Source organism: Oratosquilla oratoria, chromosome 4, assembly GCF_046742065.1.
Source record: "Oratosquilla oratoria isolate Oo_2021 chromosome 4, ASM4674206v1, whole genome shotgun sequence".
Classification (NCBI taxonomy): domain Eukaryota; kingdom Metazoa; phylum Arthropoda; class Malacostraca; order Stomatopoda; family Squillidae; genus Oratosquilla; species Oratosquilla oratoria.
The window spans coordinates 21,646,877-21,659,047 of NC_134780.1; the positions used below are offsets into that span (position 1 = coordinate 21,646,877).

Below are 12,171 nucleotides of genomic sequence, written 5' to 3' on the forward strand. Positions count from 1 at the left end.
AATAGATGAAGAAAAAGAAGAAGAAGAGAAGAGGAAGTAGAAGAAGGAGAAGAGGAAGAAAAAGAAAAAAGTAGAAATTCGAAGTCGAAGATTCCTCCGAAGTCTTATTCCAGTTCGAGAGAATCAAAGACCTTTCGAACTCTGACCAAGGAGGACCTCACAAAGAAGAAGGTTCCTCCGGGGGATCCCTGAGGGCGGAGGGCGACCTCCTCCTGCTCCCCTGATGGCTCAGGGTCCTCCTCGTCCTCCTCTTCTTCCTCCTCGTCCTTCGTAAGGGCCTCGCAACCTTCCAGCTCTTCTCCAGGAGAAGAAGAGTTACTCAAGTCTTCGCGAGGAGAGATGCCCGATTGCTCTCTATCTCTCTCTCGATGTCTATAGTTGCTAAAAACAAACAAATAAACGAATAGGTGAATAAATGAATAAATAGATAAATAAATAAATATATCTGTCTATCTATCTATATACAAGGGGCTTCTAACTTAGGAGGTAACAGATAAATAAATGAATAAATAAATAAATGTATGCACTAAAGGCTTCTTCCACCTAATAAGGGAGGTAATAAATAAATAAATGAATAAAAATATAAATAAATGAATGAATATTTCCGAACGGAAATATCTTTAAATGTTTCCCTTAATAACTAAATATTTGAGATTTAGAAAAGGTGTGACAAAAATCTAGAATCGAAATGGAAATCAAAGATGTTTAGAAAAGATAAAAAATAGATTTCATGTCATACCATTGTGTGGCGAGTATTTGTTTGTGTCTGCACTCGTTTAATAAAAACAAAAGTGATAGTAATAATGATAATGATAACAGTAATAATAACATTTCGGCCATGCGACGACCAACAGGCGGCTAATTGGTCCACCCACTGCGATAACTCGTCACACCGACAGATGACGTCAAGTGGGGGACCAACCTGACACATTGCCACGTTCCTCTGTTATGTTATATATATTGATCAACTTGACTTCAAACTATTCCTCTGAAGAAGCCACTCAGGCGAAACTAGTCAGGAATAAAAGTATTTCCCTCAGCCCGTGCTCCCTTTACCTCCTATCCACATTCGTCACAATGTATACACAATAATAATTATAATAATGATAATAATGATAATAATAATAATAACAATAATAATAATAATAATAATAGTAATAATAATAATAACAATAACAATAACAATAATAATAATAATAATAATAACAATAATAATAATAACAATAATAATAATAAAGATGATAATAACAATAATGACAACAATAATCATGGTAATTATAATGATAATAGTTATAGTAACAATAATAATAGTAATAGTAATAATAATAATAATAATAATAATAATAATAATAATAATAATAATAATAATAATAATAATAATAATAATGATAATAATAATAAAAGTGATAATTCACTGACAATATACAAATTTTTGCTCATTTTAGGACTAGTCTGATTTGGGTGAATTATGTGTATTGGGGGCGATAGTTGTCTAAGTCCACATAATAATTGTGTGTTTGCTGCGAAGAATGTGCGCGCGCGCGCGTTTGTGTGTGTGTGTGTGTGTGTGTGTGTGTGTGTGTGTGTGTGTGTGTGTGTGTGTGTGTGTGTGTGTGTATGCGTGTGAGTGCATGTGATTCACCATTCACCAGGGTTTCAGATCACGTGTTGGACTCGTGATCGAGAGCTATTTCCCTCCCGGAAGAGAGCTGAGCTCATATATGACCGATCTATGGGTAATGTTGTGACCTTACACACACACACACACACACACACACACACACACACACACACACACACACACACACACACACACAACTCCCCGCCCACGAGAGTTGGAGTAACGACCAGCAGCGCAGCGATACTGAAATTATTTCAGCCCTGGGCGGGAGTCGAACCCGGACCGCCGTAGTGCCGGCCGGGAACTCTACCAACTACGCCATTGAGTCGTGTGTATGCGTGTGTGTGTGTGTGTATGCGCGTACTTCTCTTTTAACGATTTTATGTTCAATAAGGGCTTCAACTGAAGACAACAATGGTCTAAACGGCCGATACTAATCTAGTTGCGTGCTTGGGTGACGAAACATTTCTATCATTTTTGTTTTGTTATTCTGTCTCTCGTCCCTCACGAACTGCAATCAAAAAAATGCCAGATTGTAGATCTATTAGGTCGAGGTCGGGTCCCTGCCAACAACAACAACAAAAAAATAGATAGATCAATAAATATATAAGTACGTAAGATAAATAACTGAAAATTTAATACAAAATAAAGCAAATGAATTACCAAATGAGATAAGAAAATAGAATCAAATAAAACAAAATAAATAAGAACAGAAATAAAATCAATGAATAAAAAATAAAGGAAATGAATGTGAAAAGATGAAAATAAAAGAAAACAAAATGAGATAAAAGAAAATGGTTGAAAATAGAAGTGATTATAATAAAATTATATTAAAAATAAATAAATCATATATATTATATAGAATATAGAAAATATTAGTTTGTACAAATACTCGAAATCTGGAAATGTTGCATGACGTCACAATCGAAGACTAGCCAATCAGAAGAGACGACATGACGTCACGACTGAAAACCAGCCAATCAGAACAGACGACATGACGGCACGACTAAAAACCAGCCAATCAGAAGAAGAGACGGCATGACGTCACGACTGAAAACCAGCCAATCAGAAGAAAAGACATGACGTCACGACTGAAAACCAGCCAATCAGAAGAAAAGGCGACATGATGTCACGAATTGTTTACTGCGGTATAGAACGAGGGAAAGATACGTTATTTTGCTGAAGAGAATTTTAAGTTATTGAACGAAGAGCATCTAGCCGCTGAAGGCGAAGCCAAACACCCCTGAGAAGCCGGGACAGGCACATCCCGGGGGTTCGTGAAATAGAAATAAAATAAACTGAACCAGACAAACAAGTAAAAAAGGACACATTTCCGTTAGAAGAAAGGCTAGTTCTCCTTCGATTTTTTTTACCCTTTGTCATCCTTATCAGAGCTCAAGGACACTTTATATTTCCTTTACAGAATTCAAGGACATTTTGTTGACCTTTGTAGACTTAAGGAATCCGTTCTCCTTCGTAAGGTTCAAAGACACTTTGTTTCGTTTGTGAATTGAAGGAACCTTTGTCATTTGTAAGTTTGAAGGACCTTCGTAGTGTCCAAGGATCTTTAGCTGACCTTTGTAGTCTTTATGGGCCCTTTGTTGACCTTTGTAGAGTCCAAGGACCTTTAGTTGACCTTCGCAGTCTTCATGGACCTTTGTTGACCTTTGTAGAGTCCAAGGACCTTTAGTTGACCTTTGCAGTCTTCATAGACCTTTTTTGACCTTTGTTTTGTTCAAGGACCTTTATTTGACCTTTACAGTCTTCATGGGCCCTTTGTTGACCTTTGTAGTGTCCATGGACCTTTTGTTGACCTTTGCTGTCTTCATGGGCCCTCTGTTGACCTTTGTAGTGTCCAAGGACCTTTAGTTGACCTTTGCAATCTTCATGGACCCTTTGTTGACCTTTATAGAGTCCAAGGACCTTTAGTTGACCTTTGCAGTCTTCGTGGGCCCTTTGTTGACCTTTGTAGAGTCCAAGGACCTTTAGTTGACCTTTGCATTCTTCATGGGACCTTTGTTTACCTTTGTAGTGACCAAGGACCTTTAGTTGACCTTTGTAGTCTTCATGGGCCCTTTGTTGACCTTTTTTGAGTTCAAGGAGCCTTTACTGTTCTTTGTAGGTTCAAGGACCCTTTGTTGCCCTTTGTAAAGTTCAGAGACTCTTTGTAATCCTTTGTAAAGTTCAATAAAACTTTGTTGATTTTTGTAGTCCACAAGGGCCTTTCACTGACCTTTGTACGGTTCAAAGATACTTTGTTAGCATTTTCTTAAGTTCGAAGTGGCCTTGATAGGCACATTTAATTAAATTCCACTTCTGAATTTAATTTGGTTGTCGTCAGTCTCTCGTAGGCCGTATTCACATTGGCGGTTTGAACCGCGCGGAAACCGCGGCGGTACCGCATAGTCAAGGAAAAAACTGCGCGGTTGCGTGTGAACGCCTCCACTGAGTTAGATTGTAATTAAACCGCCGCGGTTCAAACAGCTAGTGTGAACAGGGCCAATACACTAAGGGGGGAGTGGGTTTGTCTCTGTACCTTAATTGAATCATCTGGCGACATAATAATAAAACAATAATAATAATAATAATAATAATAATATTAATGATAATAATAATGATAATAATAATAATAATAATAATAATAATGATAATGATAATAATAATGATAATAATAATAATGATAATACTAATGACAATACTAATGACAATAATAATGACAATAATAATGACAATAATAATAATAATAATAATAATAATAATAATAATGATAATGATAATAATGATAATAATAATAATAATAATAATAATAATAGTAATGACGATAATAATAACAGCAATAATAATATTAATGATTAAATTCATATTAATAAAGAATAAAAGAACAAGGAAAGGCAAATACATTTTATCAAGCAATTGGTAAATTAACAAAAATAAAAACAAATAATAAACAAATTAAATAGATAAATAGATGAGTGAAATATTAATGATAACAAAAAATAAAAGACGAAGAAAAATTATACATAATATTAACAAATAGATTAAATAATAAACTAAATGATAAATTTAATTAATAAATTATATTAGATAAAGCGAAATATGCAAGATGAAAAAATGAAAATAAACAAATAACAATAAATAGAATAAACAGAATGATCAAACGATCAAATTTTTAAATTAATAAAATTAGATAAAAAAGCAAGAAAATAGAGAATAAAAACAATAAATAAAACATAATAGGATAAACAGACAAGAAAAATAATAATTAATAAGATGAAATAAAAACACTTGCAAATAATAGACAAACAAATAAATCATTTAAAAAAGAAAAAAAAAAAATCTGAGAATAATACAATCATACCCGCCGTCAAGTAAGGATGAGAATATTATTTGATCCTATTGTGACCGACCTACGCCAGGCCAGGCGATTTTATTCAAACCCTTCTTCTCCTTTTAGGCTCTGTTCACACTAGCGGTTTCAACCGCCGCGGTTCAATTACAACGTAAGTCAATGGAGGCGTTCACACACAACCGCACAGATTCTCCTTGACTATGCGGTACCACCGCGGTTTCCGCGCGGCTCAAACCGCTAGTGTGAACAGGGGTTTAGAAGTTAAGGCTTAATCTAAAGCAAATTATTGTTATAGACTATATTTTACCAGCGCTTCTATACTTTCGTACAGCTGGCGAAGCAAGTTCTGTGAATACATTTTGGTTACAAGTACTTTTTTTTTTTTGGTAACCACATAGATACCAGGCCCGTAGGCAGTGCTGCCACACGCGGTACTTATGTACCAAACTGTACTACCGGTACTTACCGGAAACAATTGCCTGGACCGCCACGATACGCCGACCCCCGGACGCTACTGGCTCAGACACTGAGACCAGCGTGTGGACAATGTCGCATGTATGCACGGACCATCTAACCCCCCCCACCCCCCAGTATCCCCCCTCCCTTTCTCTCCGCCCCCCACCACCCCGGCATATAACCAACACCTCCCCCTCCTCCTCCTCCTCCTCCTCCTCCTTCACCTCTTTTTCTCCCTTCATCTCCTTCACCTCTTCCTCCTCTTTTTCTCTCTCCTCCTCCTCCTCCTCCTCTTTTCCTCCACCTCTTCTCTCTTCCTCCTCCTCTTTTCCTCCACCTCTTCTCTCTTCATCTCCTCCTCCTCTTTCTCTCTCCTCCTCCTATTTTCCTCCCTCCTCCACCTCCTCTTCTCCTTCACTTTTCCTCCTCTTTTTCTCCCCCTCTCCTCTTTTCTTCTCTCCTCCTCCTCCTCCACCACCTCTTTTTCTCCCTTCACCTCTTCCTTCTCGTTTTCTCTCTCCTCCTCCTCCACCTCTTCCTCCTCGATTTTTTTCTCTCCTCCTCCTCTTCCACCTCTTCTTCTCCCTTCACCTCTTCCTCCTCGTTTTTTCTCTCCTCCTCTTTTCCTCCCTCCTCCCCTTCTTCTCTCTTCACCTCTTCCTCCTCGTTTTTTCTCTCCTCCTCCTCTTCTTCTCTCTTCACCTCTTCCTCCTCGTTTTCTCCCTCCTTCACCATCACCTCTTATCCCTTTATCTCCTCCTCCTCCTCTTCTCCAATCCTCCTCCTTCACCTCCACTACCTCTTCTCCTCCCTCCTCCTTATCCTCTCTCCCCAAACTCTTGTGGCCCCTCCCTCCATTTCTTCCTCTCGCCCTCCCCTCCTCCTCCTACACATACCCCTCATCTTCTTATTCCTCCTCCTCCCCTTCCCCTTCTCTTCTTCCTTCTCCCATTGCTCTTCTTCATCTTCCTCTTCACTTCCTCCTCCTCCTCCTTTTTATTTCATCTCATCCCCATTACCCCTTTTCTTCTTCTTCTTATCCTCCTCCTCCTCCTCCTCCTCCTCTTCACCAAATAACTATATATATTTTTATTTTTCGATCTCCATATAGTCGAGAATACTAATTGAAGAAGAATTGAAAGTTACAGCTTTTTAGATGAGAAATATGAACTACATTATAAAAATGATCCAAAACATTTATAACAAATCAATATTTTCATTATACAATTTCAAAATAAGAATTATACTTTTTTAATACGAACTAGATGCATGAAACTATTCAAAACCTTTATAGAAAATCTAGATTGTTATAATAAACAATTAAACAGTTTTGTAATAAAATCATCTACCGACAACCATCATGAAATAGAAAAAAGCACTATCCTGTATACAAGCGGGTTAAAGCGTCGCTAATTGCGGCGAAGGTCGAAGTGACGTCAGTTCGGACCTTGACGCCAGCGAGTTGGACCAAGGGAGTGGTTCATGAAATTCCACGCTACGTCGTATGCAAGGGTCACCGTCCTAGCCTCCTGATAGGGGGGGGGGGGAAGTTCGTATGCAAGGTGTTCTCTCTACACCTTCCTCCAAAAGTAATAAAATCGTCTGGCGACACATGCAATGATGGGGAAAAGGATCACCCGGTGAGGAAGGGCGAGTGGATCCTCGGGTGAGTTGAGGTGTCGCTTGCAAGTGGGGGCGAAGAGTCGGTCGGTCTTGTGTCACATTACCAGGGACATGCAGTCCATTGGACATTACAATCTGACACACAGGATGTCCTCAACTGATAAATAGATAAATAAATAAATAAATAAATAATGAAATATATATATATATATATATATATATATGTATATATATATGTATATATATATATATATATATATATATGTGTATATATATATATGTATATATATATATGTATATATATATATATATATATATATATTATATAGAAATACACAGAATAAACATATACGAATAATATATCTGCAGTCATTGTATACCATCCTCAAAATCATGTAATCTTAATCATACGCACAACAAAACATGATATATACTGTGTATATATATATATATATATATATATATATATATATATATATATATATATATATATATGTGTGTGTGTGTGTGTGTGTGTGTGTGTGTGTGTGTGTGTGTGTGTGTGTGTGTGTGTGTGTGTGTGTGTGTGTGTGTGTGTGTGTGTGTGTGTATGCATAGCAACTAATGACCAGGTTCGTCATATAAACGCCTTTTTGGGCTGTGATACATCTAAAAAATATCAGATATGATACTATATTATTTCGGGGGGGGAGTATTGTGTCACACAGAGGGGGTAGCCCCCCCCCCAGGCCTTCCCGCAAAATAAACGTGCAATAGCCACGCCCCCCCCCCCTGCGTCGTTATCATTTAACGCTCGGAGACAATCTCATCAAACGACAGTTCGTCATCAAGTTTTGTACAAAGTATCGTGAAACAATTCCAAAACCAATTGAGATCTTCATCTGTTCTTTTTTATTATTATTATTATGAAAGGTTGTATACTGACTCTCATATATATATGTATATATATATATATATGTATATATATATATATATATATATATATATATATATTACGAATCTGCAAATTTATAGGTTTAAAGTATTTTTAGGTGGTATTTGATTCTATTTACAGAATTCAATTCTCCTTTCATCCCTCAATTTGTTTCAATCAATCAATTTCTTACTCTCTTATAGTTACGGTGCATGCTATTGATTCTATATGTTGATCTTATTGTTTCGTTTGTTGTTAATGCATTATATAACACAACGTAATTTTTTTCAATTTTTTTTTTATTGTATTTTTTTAGAGTTTATTAATCCATTTTTCCTGCTGATTTCAAATATGCAATTATTTTTTCTGTATCATCGACCGTTATAGAAATACATATAACTTCAATGTTACCATGTATATTTTGGAATTGTTATGTGGTCTGCTACTAAATGTTTATCTAATTTTCTCTTTCAGATCAATGACTGAACTATTTACCTGTTAAGATGGCTACTAGAGGATGTGAAAATTCTCCTGATACATTTTGCTATGTGTGTGGTTATTATATTGGGAAAAAACAAGTACTACATAAGATCGTGAGAGGTGCTAAAGTGTGGATAGCGTACAGACTCTATTTCGGAATGCCCATGGGTGACCAGGACAAGCCATGGGCACCTCATGTGATATGTGGAAGCTGCCGATCTACTCTAGAAGGATGGCTGAGAGGTACAGGAAGGGCAATGCCTTTTGCCATTCCTAGAATATGGAGAGAGCCGAAGAACCATCACGACGACTGCTACTTTTGTATGATTGATGTGACGAAGTACAGGAAAGTGAAAGGAAGACAAGCTCTGCAGTATCCAGACATACCATCATCTAGAGCACCTGTCCCACATGATGATAGCTTACCAATACCACAACCACCAGAAAATGCAAGTTTATTTTTATCATACTCTTTACTTTTAATTAACTTCAATATTAAATACTTAATATACATTCACTTTCCTAAAGATATATGGAATACTAATGCTATTCGTCTTTGTTGAAGTTGCTATATTTAGTTATTTCTTTCTTTCCAGATGGAAGATGCAATGGAAATTTCATCTGAAGGGTCAGCAGGTAGCAGCAGCCATGAAATGGGAGACGAAGATTTCGCACCAAGAACGACTTCGGAGCCTCACTTTCCAAGTCAGAGTGAGCTAGATGACTTAATCAGAGACTTAGGTCTTACTAAGTCAGGAGCTGAGCTTCTTACATCAAGGATGAAAGAATGGAATCTACTAGGAGAAGACTGCAGGACATCTAGATTTCTTCCCCGAAAACTTGGGGGCTGTCAGTGAGGAGCATGGCGAGAGATTTCATCAGGATATCGCAACTATGGAAAGAAGATATCAAGGACGATGGAATACTGCTATGATGGGAGATTACATATGGTCACTAGTCAGAAAAGACGAAAGCATGCATTCTAGAAAATCTCGATCGTCAAAGCACTTCTAATCATGAGAAGAGTCATCAAAACACTTGCAGTGCAAAGTTGTGTTGTTTATTTTGTTCTTACTAATATTGTAGCTCTTAAATACACTTCATATCATGAAAAAAATACTAGATGTTGTATAATTATCCTTAGAATGCTAAAGTAGATTGAATCAATTAACTACTGTAGAGAAAGGTTGCGTATATAACAATAAAATATAAAATCAAGAATAAATAAAGAAATATCGATGTTACGTCAAAACTAATGGGATATTTGGATTCAGTGACACGAAATACATATATAAACATGAAAAAATACAAATAAACAAAACATGTGTTACATTGTGTAATCCATTCATTCTGAATACAACTTTTACATTGTAATACAAATAAAGATGAAATCGAATAAACTGGAAATATTTTAGTTCATAAGCCTAGCTCTAAATGCAGACGAATTTAATCATGTAAACTTAATGTTTGACTAAGGAATTTTGTAAATTTACGAAATATGTTTCAAGCGAATGCCCCAGCGGGATATTTAATTTTTCGTTTATTTATCAACTTCTTTTCTAGTTGTAGGTATTACGTTGTTTTCTAGTGCTAGGTATTATGAATATCAAATTATATTTCTATGTGACATTCTTCTTTGCCTTTCACACAATAATGGACATTACTCGTCTTAACACCGCGAACTCCCCCTAGTACAGAGGTTCTCAGCCTTACTTGGCCCATTCACCCCTTTCACCATTTGTCAGAATGTCATTCCCCCCCTCCTTTCCAAGATTGTCTGTTTCAAAAGGTGCATTCTAAATAATATGCAAATATTACTAAAAACCCTTTTATTTTTCCAAATTAGTATATATTTTTCCCAAATTAGTATAAATCCAGCCCAGGTGACAGGCCAGATAGGCCAAAACCTATAATTGCTTTCCTCACCCCGTAAGCTGACTGTGGTCACAAATCACCCCCAGAAATCCCAAAATTCCCCCCTGGGGGTGAATTTCACCCCTAATGAGAACCTCTGCCCTATCAGGGGGCTAGGACGGTGCCCCTTACAGAGGACGCTGTAGCGTGGATTGTAATGTGAACCATGCCCTTGGTCCAACTCGCTGGCGGTAAGGCACGAACTGACGTCACCTCGACCTCCGCCACAAGTAGCGACGCTCTAACCCGCTCGGGCACCGATCATTGAATATATATATATATATATATACATATATATATATATATATATATACATATATATATATATATATATATATATACACATATATACATATATATATATATATATATATATATATACACATATATAATAAAATAAATAGAAGACATGCATAAAATACATAACACATATACAAACACAGATATACACAAACACACACACAGCCACACTGATTCAAGATCTTGTACGCGATAACAGAAATTATAGAAAAAAATAATGAAAATGTCTCTTCGTGAGAACGAAAATGCACATCACTCCCTTATCAGTCTCCATCTAGGCATGATACTTCGCTTATCACCAACGGATCCAATGAAATACGTAGCAAAAGGCCAGCGTTCCACCATTAACGAAATCGCAAAGAAGCACCCCCCCCCTTCTCCTCCTCCTCTTCCTTGCCCCCGTTCCCTCCTTTCCCCTTATTTAATCTCAAGCATATGTATCTCAACTTGTACTTGAAAAAGCTGTAATAAGCGAAACGTCGTACAAATAAAGGCTCCGTCCTCATATGGTGTTTAACTCGTCAATCTTGTCGGCAACTGCCACTTTCATGAAAAAATCTTATACACACACACACACACCAATGACACATTTACAAAATTGAAAAAAGGCTTATTTAAAAAAAACTACGCGTTTGAAAGTAATTCCTACTGTTCAAAGTACATATTTGACGTCATCTGTTCATGATTGGAACTACGTCACGTTTGTGATTCACCAGAGGTCTTGGATCACATGTTGGTCTCGTGATCGACGGTCATCGCCCTCCCGGATGAGACCTCGGACCTCATGTATGAGCAATGCTATGAACTTACCCACATACACACAAATTCTTGCCCACCAGAATTGGAGTACCGGCTCGCAGTGCATTTTTTTCAGCCCTGGGTGGGACTCCAAGTCGGATCGCTGAATTGACGGTCAAGAACGGTACCACTGCACCGTCGAGTCGTTTTATACTGTTCGGATTGGATATGATGTTTTGGTAAGTCTTCAGTTTGCATGGGATTAAGGTCATTGAGGTTATGGAAGTAGGGTGGGAGCCTGTAAATTTGTGGTTCTTAACCACTGGGTCGCTAAGCCATTATAATGAGTCACCAAGGATTTGTGGTCTTATTATTTTCATTGCTTCTGACCCAGGGCAGTGGACAAGGTGCAGGGATGACCCGTCATCCAGGTGGTGCTAAGATAAGAGGGAGGGTGGAGGGGTGTGGAGTGTATTCAGGGATGGAATGGGTGGGAATGATTTTATGCCTTTTCCTTTTTGGCTACCTCCCTTGTAAGGGGGAAAAAAGCCTTGGTATATGTATGTATGTATTATTTTCCCAATATTCCTATTCGAAATATGATCGCATTATTAATCTTGAATGTAGAATTCCTAAGCATAATCCGAAGTTAAGCAAAACATTGAGACATAGGCGATTTGAGGTGAAACAAATACTACCAACATCTACTCTTGCCTTATAAATCTAACTGTTGGTTGATATTTGAATAGGCTCATCATAGCTGACCTGGGCAGGATT

At 37.3% G+C, this 12,171-nt stretch overlaps 1 protein-coding gene across 2 annotated transcripts in view; it reads right to left on the reverse strand.

The window, feature by feature from the left end:
* Positions 1-5,513, reverse strand: part of LOC143024299 (uncharacterized) — a 22,878-nt gene extending 17,365 nt beyond the window's left edge. For both annotated transcript variants that reach the window (XM_076183095.1, XM_076183094.1), the window contains exons 1-2: positions 5,437-5,513; positions 1-381 (exon numbers count right to left, since the gene is read on the reverse strand). The exon at positions 1-381 is cut by the window's left edge and continues 468 nt beyond it. The gene's annotated coding sequence lies outside the window, so the exon portion shown is untranslated. The remainder of the gene's footprint in view (positions 382-5,436) is intronic.
* Positions 5,514-12,171: the final 6,658 nt, after the last annotated feature.